Source organism: Uloborus diversus, unplaced genomic scaffold (assembly GCF_026930045.1).
Source record: "Uloborus diversus isolate 005 unplaced genomic scaffold, Udiv.v.3.1 scaffold_14, whole genome shotgun sequence".
Lineage (NCBI taxonomy): Eukaryota > Metazoa > Arthropoda > Arachnida > Araneae > Uloboridae > Uloborus > Uloborus diversus.
Window position 1 is genome coordinate 3,823,372 of NW_026558098.1, and position 10,110 is coordinate 3,833,481.

Here is a 10,110-nt window from a genome sequence, read left to right on the forward strand (position 1 = left end):
TGGCTTGTGCCCATGTTACGGCTCCACGTTATGATTATTTCGTATCTCGCCGATTGGCTGGTACCCATGTTACAGTTCCACGTTATAATTTCCTATCTCTCCGATTGGCTTGTGCCCATGTTACGGCTCCACGTTATGATTATTTCGTATCTCGCCGATTGGCTGGTACCCATGTTACAGTTCCACGTTATAATTTCCTATCTCTCCGATTGGCTTGTGCCCATGTTACGGCTCCACGTTATGATTATTTCGTATCTCGCCGATTGGCTGGTACCCATGTTACAGTTCCACGTTATAATTTCCTATCTCTCCGATTGGCTTGTGCCCGTGTTACGGTTCCACATTATGATTATTTCTTATCTCGCCAATTGGCTGGTACCCATGTTACGGCTCCACGTTATGATTATTTCGTATCTCGCCGATTGGCTGGTACCCACGTTACGGCTCCACGTTATGATTATTTCGTATCTCGCCGATTGGCTGGTACCCATGTTACAGTTCCACGTTATAATTTCCTATCTCTCCGATTGGCTTGTGCCCATGTTACGGTTCCACGTTATGATTATTTCTTATCTCGCCAATTGGCTGGTACCCATGTTACGGTTCCACGTTATGATTATTTCGTATCTCGCCGATTGGCTGGTACCCACCTTACGGCTCCACGTTATGATTATTTCGTATCTCGCCGATTGGCTGGTACCCATGTTACAGTTCCACGTTATAATTTCCTATCTCTCCGATTGGCTTGTGCCCATGTTACGGTTCCACGTTATGATTATTTCTTATCTCGCCAATTGGCTGGTACCCATGTTACGGCTCCACGTTATGATTATTTCGTATCTCGCCGATTGGCTGGTACCCACGTTACGGCTCCACGTTATGATTATTTCGTATCTCGCCGATTGGCTGGTACCCATGTTACAGTTCCACGTTATAATTTCCTATCTCTCCGATTGGCTTGTGCCCATGTTACGGTTCCACGTTATGATTATTTCTTATCTCGCCAATTGGCTGGTACCCATGTTACGGTTCCACGTTATGATTATTTCGTATCTCGCCGATTGGCTGGTACCCACGTTACGGCTCCACGTTATGATTATTTCGTATCTCGCCGATTGGCTGGTACCCATGTTACAGTTCCACGTTATAATTTCCTATCTCTCCGATTGGCTTGTGCCCATGTTACGGATCCACGTTATGATTATTTCGTATCTCGCCGATTGGCTGGTACCCATGTTACAGTTCCACGTTATAATTTCCTATCTCTCCGATTGGCTTGTGCCCATGTTACGGCTCCACGTTATGATTATTTCGTATCTCGCCGATTGGCTGGTACCCATGTTACAGTTCCACGTTATAATTTCCTATCTCTCCGATTGGCTTGTGCCCATGTTACGGCTCCACGTTATGATTATTTCGTATCTCGCCGATTGGCTGGTACCCATGTTACAGTTCCACGTTATAATTTCCTATCTCTCCGATTGGCTTGTGCCCGTGTTACGGTTCCACATTATGATTATTTCTTATCTCGCCAATTGGCTGGTACCCACGTTACGGCTCCACGTTATGATTATTTCGTATCTCGCCGATTGGCTGGTACCCATGTTACAGTTCCACGTTATAATTTCCTATCTCTCCGATTGGCTTGTGCCCATGTTACGGTTCCACGTTATGATTATTTCTTATCTCGCCAATTGGCTGGTACCCATGTTACGGCTCCACGTTATGATTATTTCGTATCTCGCCGATTGGCTGGTACCCACGTTACGGCTCCACGTTATGATTATTTCGTATCTCGCCGATTGGCTGGTACCCATGTTACAGTTCCACGTTATAATTTCCTATCTCTCCGATTGGCTTGTGCCCATGTTACGGTTCCACGTTATGATTATTTCTTATCTCGCCAATTGGCTGGTACCCATGTTACGGTTCCACGTTATGATTATTTCGTATCTCGCCGATTGGCTGGTACCCACGTTACGGCTCCACGTTATGATTATTTCGTATCTCGCCGATTGGCTGGTACCCATGTTACAGTTCCACGTTATAATTTCCTATCTCTCCGATTGGCTTGTGCCCATGTTACGGATCCACGTTATGATTATTTCGTATCTCGCCGATTGGCTGGTACCCATGTTACAGTTCCACGTTATAATTTCCTATCTCTCCGATTGGCTTGTGCCCATGTTACGGCTCCACGTTATGATTATTTCGTATCTCGCCGATTGGCTGGTACCCATGTTACAGTTCCACGTTATAATTTCCTATCTCTCCGATTGGCTTGTGCCCATGTTACGGCTCCACGTTATGATTATTTCGTATCTCGCCGATTGGCTGGTACCCATGTTACAGTTCCACGTTATAATTTCCTATCTCTCCGATTGGCTTGTGCCCTTGTTACGGTTCCACATTATGATTATTTCTTATCTCGCCAATTGGCTGGTACCCATGTTACGGCTCCACGTTATGATTATTTCGTATCTCGCCGATTGGCTGGTACCCACGTTACGGCTCCACGTTATGATTATTTCGTATCTCGCCGATTGGCTGGTACCCATGTTACAGTTCCACGTTATAATTTCCTATCTCTCCGATTGGCTTGTGCCCATGTTACGGTTCCACGTTATGATTATTTCTTATCTCGCCAATTGGCTGGTACCCATGTTACGGTTCCACGTTATGATTATTTCGTATCTCGCCGATTGGCTGGTACCCACGTTACGGCTCCACGTTATGATTATTTCGTATCTCGCCGATTGGCTGGTACCCATGTTACAGTTCCACGTTATAATTTCCTATCTCTCCGATTGGCTTGTGCCCATGTTACGGTTCCACGTTATGATAATTTCGTATCTCGCCGATTGGCTGGTACCCATGTTACAGTTCCACGTTATAATTTCGTATCTCACCGATTGGCTTGTGCCCATGTTACGGTTCCACGTTATGATTATTTCGCATCTCGCCGATTGGCTGGTACCCATGTTACAGTTCCACGTTATGATAATTTTGTATCTCGCCGATTGGCTTGTGCCCATGTTACGGTTCCACGTTATGATTATTTCGTATCTCGCCGATTGGCTGGTACCCATGTTACAGTTCCATGTTATAATTTCGTATCTCACCGATTGGCTTGTGCCCATGTTACGGTTCCACGTTATGATTATTTCGTATCTCGCCGATTGGCTGGTACCCATGTTACAGTTCCACGTTATAATTTCGTATCTCACCGATTGGCTTGTGCCCATGTTACGGTTCCACGTTATGATTATTTCGTATCACGCCGTTTGGCTGGTACCCATGTTACAGTTTCACGTTATAATTTCGTATCTCACCGATTGGCTTGTGCCCATGTTACGGTTCCACGTTATGATTATTTCGTATCTCGCCGATTGGCTGGTGCCCATGTTACAGTTCCACGTTATGATAATTTCGTATCTCGCCGATTGGCTTGTGCCCACGTTACGGTTCCACGTTTTGATTATTTCGTAATTTACTCGACCGTCTTATGAGAGTTTTGTTCTTAAAATTGGAATAGAAAAAGAACCACATCGAATTTTCGAAACATCGCTTCGAGGGCACACCCCCATGCATGCTGCAAACTAACTTTGTGCCAAATTTCATGAAAATCGGCCGAACGGTCTAGGCGCTATGCGCGTCACAGAGATCCAGACATCCAGACAGAGAGACTTTAAGCTTTATTATTAGTAAAGAATACGAATGCGACAACCAGCAACAGGCTGGTCCTAGCCAACTTATTAGTTTTCAATGAAGATCAAAGGCTCTCTTAAAGGTATTTAAGCCCTTACTTACTACAGCCTCTTCTGGTAACCTGTTGCGAGTGCCCACAACACACTACTGAAGTAGTCATTTTCCAAATTTCCAGGTTAGCCTGTGATTTGAATAGCTTTAAAAAAATGATTCCTTAGCCTCTCCTCTGTCCTGTCTCCCCCCCCCCCCCAAACCGTTCTTTTTTTTTTGGGGGGAGGGGGGATTTTAAGAAGTTTGTTCTTCCACATTTGTGATTACTATTTTTTTTTTTTTTAACTAAATTCTTCCACTTTCAAAGCAGGGTTTCTGCTACGGTCGCATGTTTCGCAAAATGTGAAGTACTACTTTAATTATGAATATAAAACAAGGTGTAACGTTTTGCCTCTTTGCTCAAATAAAAGAGATAAAGAATTAAATTAAAAAAAAAAGATGCATGAATCCAGGAGATTAAACAAGAACAGCAATATTCAGTTTTTGGGGTTCATTAACTGTCGACATTTTAGCATTTTGCTAAAACTTTTTTCCTAACTTTCTTGTTGAGCAATCACAATTGCTTATTGCTTTCATTTGACTGTTTTAATGTTCCTATGATTTTATTTTCCCCCCGCCACCCTCTGCAGCATCACCGTCAATCGGCTCCTCACGATGCTGCTCCTCTAGCGAAAGTCGTCTCCAGGTTGCATCCATATCCTACACACAAGCGCATACATACACAACTACACACACATGCACACGCATGCACATACACACACACATACATACAACTACCCACACATTCATGCCTGCACACAGATACAAACACAAATGCCTACACACACATACACATACCCCTCCCACACACTTATGCCTGCACACAGACACGAACACACATACACATACCCCCTACACACAAACACACATACCCCCACACTAGGGTGCATCTTATTTTTAAAGGTGTTATTTTTTCATGAGGCACCCTCTCATTTTTATCCTTTGGATGAAAAAAAAAATCTCATATCTGAAAAATAAAAATTGAATAATATTTAGAGGGTGCTACCATTGCTGCAAAATTTGTCAACCCTCTCTCTTTTTATTATTATTTTTTTTAAATTTATTTATTTAGTCTGGATAGTAAGTAGCAATCAGTGAAAAGTTTGTATTGTCACAAGGAAGTTACAAAGAGAAAAATTGCAATATTCCTGAATGTAAAAGACCGAAAGTGTAAACCTGTGACATGAATGGCATTACCGAAATTTCGGATGCTTTTCTGACACCATTACATAAAATGACAACCATGAAATGCTTATTATTTTCTTGTATATATAAGAAATAGGTATTTGTGTTATGTTAAACCCAACCAACCTAATTTCATGTCGATTAAAAATATGACAAGATATATTGGGGAGTTGATTTTTACACCATTTTTTTCACAATGAATGCAATTTTAATCACTGGTAGCACCCCCTAAATTATGTTCAAATTCTATGAAACTTTTATGTGTGTATTTTTTCATCAAAAGGAAGCAATTAAAGGGGTGCCCCATAAGAAATTAAAAACATTTTAAAAAATGCATTACAAGACACACCCTACCCCACACACAAACACACACGCCTACATACACACACTAGTGATAGCAAAAAACATAATTTGAATTCAAGATATCAAAATTCAAATTAAATTTCATTTATTTATTTTTTTTTTAACTAAAGAAGTTTTGAACTCGGCTTAAACCCGAATACACCTGCCTACAACCGGAACTTGAAAACTTGTTTCACTCAAAACCAGGGATGGTAAGTTTTTGACGTTTGGAGGTTTTATCTGGTTTTAACTGCCATGTCAAAAAACTAAATTTCTGTCCAAAAATTGTCTAAAACCATTATATTGGCAACAAAACTCATACATGATTTTTAAATCAATAAAATACTTGCAACTTATTGCTTAAGTTATTAAAAAAATTTAAACAGAACAACTTTGAAAACTGGATCGAACAGTTTTGATATCCATAACTATTTTCACAGCATAACAAATTAACTTAAAAGAAATTTTATAAACCTTTTTTTAAATAAATTTATTAATTTATTTTTTAATTAACTTGATTGATATGATGTGTATATAATCCTTATATATACAGGGGTATTCCTTTGTATAACACGGTTAATTCGTTCCGTGTAGTATCGAAATCGTGTTATGTACGAGACTCTTTTTATAAATAGTGTTTTCACTTATTTTTTAACCTAATTAATCATGTACATGTCATAAATCATGCCAATGTGTACCCTGTTGTATTGAAGCCATGTTCCGTGTTATATCGAATTCGTGTTATACGAGACCTTGAAATAATGTAAATCAAGGAATGTGTACCGTGTTATATCGAAACCAAGTCTTAAGGCATGGGTGCCACTCTAAAAATTGGCCAGGACTGAAAAGCGCGTGGCTAAATTTCGCGACACCAATATGTTGGCGCTTAGTTTGTTTGATGTTTTAGACGTATAAATATAATGCTAATTTTTCATGTTGTAACTATATAGTAAAACCAAATCGAAAGATTAAGTAAAAATTAAAACCTAAATTTTAAAAAAACATATCATTGTCTAAGATTTTTAGGAGGTAAAAGTAAAAAAAGAAAATAATAATAAAATACAATAAAAAAATTACATTTGCTACTGCAGAAAAAAAGCTTCAGATTTTATAGTTCATGTTACATTTATGTTTGATGACAACATTTATGTTTTATGACAATGATATGTTTTAAAAAAACATATCATTGTCTAAGATTTTTAGGAGGTAAAAGTAAAAAAAGAAAATAATAATAAAATACAATAAAAAAATTACATTTGCTACTGCAGAAAAAAAGCTTCAGATTTTATAGTTCATGTTACATTTATGTTTGATGACAACATTTATGTTTTATGACAATGATATGTTTTAAAAAAACATATCATTGTCTAAGATTTTTAGGAGGTAAAAGTAAAAAAATAAAATAATAATAAAATACAATAAAAAAATTACATTTGCTACTGCAGAAAAAAAGCTTCAGATTTTATAGTTCATGTTACATTTATGTTTGATGACAACATTTATGTTTTATGACAATGATATGTTTTAAAAAAACATATCATTGTCTAAGATTTTTAGGAGGTAAAAGTAAAAAAAGAAAATAATAATAAAATACAATAAAAAAACTTACTATTTGCTACTGCAGAAAAAAAGCTTCAGATTTTATAGTTCATGTTACATAAATAGTTCATATTTCATACAAAAAAATAGTAATTAAAAAAAATTCAGGTATGGGATTCTTGGCTATAAGATGCATTGTGATAAAAACTTAAATAATTTTTTCCAGATTAAGATAAGAATGGTTGAAATCAACAGATTAAGTGACTTATTTAATTATTTTTTGGAAAAAAAAACAGCTTATCTTTTTAACTTTAGCAGATGGGCCAGTTTTTTGTCCTCAGAAGAATAAGACCTTTTTTGAGAGTGAGAGATTCAGAAGTAAAGATTTGTTTCATCTATAAAAATCATTTTGAACATGGAAAAAAAATCCGATGGCCGAAATTTTTGAAAAGACGGAATTCCGTGCCTTGGACGGAAGTGTGGCAACCATGTCTTAAGGTAAACATTTTATAATAGGGAAATTCCACCGTCACGTGCGGGACAGAAATATGCTTAAATTTCATTAACATTTCGTCGTATCTCTTAATATTTTAGTAAAACATGGGCAAGCAATTTTTTTAATCTTTGCATTTGATACAAAGGTACTCCTGACACAATAATATTTTTAGTAAACAATTTTGTAATTTAAAATAAAATTTATTTACATGCATCACATGCGGGACATCCTAAGTCAACCTCTTGTAACTTGCTTATGAATAAGCTAATCTTTTTGCTCTATTAATACAGCAATGACGAACCAAACTGTAGATTTTAAAAGCTATGGTTCCAACGTAAAGGAAACATATCTCACTAGTTTAGAAATAATTATTTAAACCATTGAAAAAAAAAATGTTTTTCGCCCATTCCATTAAAAATGGTCATTTTGTACTGCACGTGGCGGTTCCTATATTTCATAAAAAAATAAATAATTTTTGAAGAAAGTTTTTGCTCATGAAGTCACACATATGTTCATGATTTTTTAAGCAACAAAATTTTGTTCATCTTCCTTTTAAATTATTTTTTATGAAATATATGAAGCGTCACGTGTGGGACAAAATGACCATTTTTAATGGAATGGGCATATACAGTAGTCTCGAAAAACCGAGGTAATTGGGGCTGACGCCAACTCGGATTACTGAAAACTCGGACTATCCGCAAAATTCTTAGCCAATAAAAAAAAACTTATATCATGGATGCATTGCTACATCGCAATGTAAGGTTGGCGATACACCACGATGTAGACATTGTTACATCGCCCAGCCCTAAAGCCTATTAAGTTTGTTATCATAGTCTACATCTGAAAGTTCGCTTACTAATCTAGTAACCCTTCTTTGAACCCTTTCCAATACAGAAATATCTTTCCCGAGATAAGGAGACCAAAACTGAACAGCATAACTCCAAATGAGGTCTTAGATTTGTTTGAAATAGATCTACTGGGCCATGATAAGTTCAACCAGATGATCAAATTTTCAAAATTCCTAGACAAATGAGGTGTCAATTTAAAGGTAAAGAGTTGTATATTTTGAAATGCCTGTCTAAAATTTGATCACTTCAGTTATAAATAAGTTACAGGAGGTTAAACTAAGGTCAACATCTTGACAGAGCCGGCCTTAACGAATGCGGGGCCCGATTGGAGAACTCTGGCGGGGCCCTTTACTGAATAATAGCATTTAATTTGAGACATAAAAACAGAAAGTGAATTAAAATAAAGGTTACACTGATTTTTTACAATGTGAACTTCTAGATTCGCAATTTAGTGCTTTGACAGAAAAGTTATTTTCCAAATGCTACAAGAACTAAAAATGAAATTTTGGACTGTCTTTGGTGACGTCTGCAATGGGACAGAGGTGGGAGATCGGGCGATACCCCCTGCAAAATTTTATAAATTGAAGTCTTAAAAACCCAGTTTTAGTCTGGAAAAGAAGTTAGAGGAGGGAGAGAGATTCAAAGTCCTCTCCCGGAAGAATTTTGAAAACTGAAGCCAAAATAACAAATTTAGGGAATTTTTGGTAAAATTAAGGGAGATGGAATGAGGATACTTAACTGAATTATTTCAAAACTGAAGTCAAATTTAAGTTCACTTTGACAACATTAGGGGATCCGATGAACCTCCGGAAATTTTTCGATATTGAAGTGTAAAAACGGCAGTTTAGGATATATTTATATCAACAGTGGAAAGAGATGACAGCCTCAAGAATGTTTTTGAAAACAGACGTCAATTTTAGTCTATTTTAAAGAAAGAAGAGGGGATGCATCCCGCAGGATTTTACCCCCTAAAATCTAAAGCTTAATCTATCAGTGGTGATCTTAAGAAAAGGGGTGTACGGTTCTGGAAATTTATCGAAGTTAGAATTTTAAAAAAAGCAACTTGAGACTACCTTTAGAGATATTAGGCCAGAGAGATGTCTCTCACTTTAGCAATATCTTTTGGAAATGTTTTGAAATTGAAAACTTTAGGCTGAATTTGAGGAATTTTTTTTTTTTTTTTAGAACTCTAACGAACATGTTAAATGAAAGAGCAGAGTTTGAAGACTTTCCCTTGCAATTTTTCGAAATTGAAGTTTTAAAAACCAAATTTTACGCTATATTTTAAGACTTCTCTGGAGGGATTTGAAACCCAGTGCTCAGAAATTTTCGACATTGAAGGGCTAAAAACATATTTATTGTGCTAGAACTTATGTTCCAACCAAGTAGGGCTGCTTTACTACGATCTAGCAGTCTCCTTTCACTGAGAGGAGAGGGGTTCGACGGCAGATTCCAATCTTGGCGATGTGGTGCTCCAGGACTTAGGAGACTTCGAGTTTTCCTCACTCAGTCAGTTGTTCGATTAATACTCAGCTAAAAATTTTAAGTTTTACAATGGTCTCACAAAAATGTTACTCCTATCATATTATTTGGTCTCATAGCAGTAATGCACTACTGAAAACATGCTAAGTCTTATTTTAAAATTAAAGCAATAAAAGAGCACTGAACACATAATTATCATATGTTGTGGGAAAGAGTAGAAGGGACCACAATACGGCCCACGGTTTCTGGAAAACATTTTCAAACTTCACCCAGCATCAGTACGAAGTAATGATAGCAAAATTCTCAAGAAGTAATTTTGTTCCATGTTTTCCTTTTCCATGTTTCTTTTTCTTTTTTTTTTTTTAAATCTAGGGGAAGAAATATTTTATTAAACTAACATTTTATTATTGTATAACAGAA